This window comes from Octopus sinensis, linkage group LG11 (genome assembly GCF_006345805.1).
Source record: "Octopus sinensis linkage group LG11, ASM634580v1, whole genome shotgun sequence".
In the NCBI taxonomy this organism is placed as follows: domain Eukaryota; kingdom Metazoa; phylum Mollusca; class Cephalopoda; order Octopoda; family Octopodidae; genus Octopus; species Octopus sinensis.
In genome coordinates this window covers 2,523,641-2,526,140 of record NC_043007.1, presented here as the reverse complement: position 1 = coordinate 2,526,140, position 2,500 = coordinate 2,523,641, and positions in this window count along the sequence as shown.

Below are 2,500 nucleotides of genomic sequence, written 5' to 3'. Positions count from 1 at the left end.
TACTACTGCTGCTACTGCAACTACTACTAGCAAGCATAACCAATAAACGACAATCATAGAAAAATATTGTGTATTTTGTGATGCTTGCAAATTATATAAACGTGTATTATATATACACACACACACATACATACATATATATATATATATATATACTTATATACACACATATATATATATATATATATATATATATATATATATATATGTATATATATATAGATGTATATATGCATGTCTGTGTGTATGTTAGATGTATGTACATGTGTGAGTGTATATATATATACATAAACATATGCATTAATACATACACTCAAACGCAGGTGTGGACGTGTAAGTATGTGTATGATTGTATAGATAGATATATATATCTATGTATATGTTCGTGTAACTACATGTGTATATGTGTTTCTATAGAAAATAAACGTCTGAGGTTAATTACTGAGAGAGGTCAACCGTATGAAAATCAATAGATCAGATAGTGTTAACATATTTAATGCAGTGACCATGAAAGATCTAATTAGAAACAATAATGAAGACAGAAAAAGGCAACACACATCATGATTGATACCATTGCATCTGTGTTGGAAAACAACTCACGATACACCGGCGGGGTGGCAATAGATGGAAGGAGAGAAAAATCACAAAGTAAAAATAAAAAAAAAAACAGCAAATGACCAGGCGTAGAGGAGTTGCAGGAGATTCCAAAGTCGTCTGGTGTCCATGGTTGAAGACAATGGCGATTTTGTAAACTTACCATTTTGTATTTCAAGATATATATATATATATATTGTTATATTTCGGAATGGTCATATTGCCAGTTTAGCCAATAAAAACACACGCACTATATATTTGGTGTTATTTTGCTTCAGTGATATTTATTTTTTACATTAATCTTAATCTTATTTCGGCCAAAGTTCTTTCGTCACACTCCTGTGACCGCATCAGTGGTCCTTTGTTTTCTTCTCACTTACTTGTGTCTCTCCTTACTAACCGTCAGCCATTTTGTATTTCTATTGTATGTCTTCATTTGCGCATGCTTATATCTCTATGTGCGTCTATGTTTATTTAGTGTGTGTGTGGGGGGGATGCCTGTAATATTTGTATCTTCTGGTTATATACATTCTTGTAATTTGTATTTTGTTTTTGTTTTTTTTGCTTTTGTTCTAATTTTGTTCATGTGTTACATCCACCCTTATTATCATTACATATGCTTGTATGTATGTATAACAACGATATTAGTAATAATAATAAATCTAATCGAAAAAAAAAAAAAAAAAAAATATATATATATATATACATATATATATATATATATATATATATATACATATACATATATATATATATATATATACATATATACAACACATATATACACATATACATATACATATATATACCATATACATATATATAGATATTCATTCTATTTCTTTAATTACCTGTGTATTTATTATGTTTGCAGGATCCACTATTGTCATATGTTGTAGTGTGCGCTATTGCTCCATTCTAGTTTTCTATTCAGGCTAGGTTTATTTTCTATTATATGTGTAGCTTCTGTAATTTGTCTAATTGTTGCATCTGTTCTATGTGTGGACAATATCTTAATCTCTATGTTATTGATTGATCCCCCGTGTTCTTGTAAAAGGAAGGTAAAAGCTCATCGATTCTGTACCAACACGCCGAACAAGAACACGGGGGATCAATCAATAACATAGAGATTAAGATATTGTCCACACATAGAACAGATGCAACAATTAGACAAATTACAGAAGCTACACATATAATAGAAAATAAACCTAGCCTGAATAGAAAACTAGAATGGAGCAATAGCGCACACCACAACATATGACAATAGTGGATCCTGCAAACATAATAAATACACAGGTAATTAAAGAAATAGAAATGAATATCTATATATATGTATATGTGTATATATATGTATATGTATATGTAATGTGTATATATGTGTGTAAGTATAGATATATATTATATGTATATATATATATATATATATATATGTAATTATATATATCTTTTTTTTTTTTCGTTTAGATTTATTATTATTATTACTAATATTGTTGTTATACATACATACAAGCATATGTAATGATAATAATGGGTGGATGTAAACACATGAACAAAATTAGAACAAAAGCAACAACCACAAAACAAAATACAAATTACAAGAATGTATATAACCAGAAGATACAAATATTACAGGCATCCCCCCCACACACACTAAATAAACATAGACGCACATAGAGATATAAGCATGCGCAAATGAAGGCATACAATAGAAATACAAAATGGCTGACGGTTAGTAAGGAGAGACACAAGTAAGTGAGAAGAAAACAAAGGACCATGATGCGGTCACAGGAGTGTGACGAAAGAACTTTGGCCGAAATAAGATTAAGATTAATGTAAAAAATAAATATCACTGAAGCAAAATAACACCAAATATATAGTGCGTGTGTTTTTATTGGCTAAACTGGCA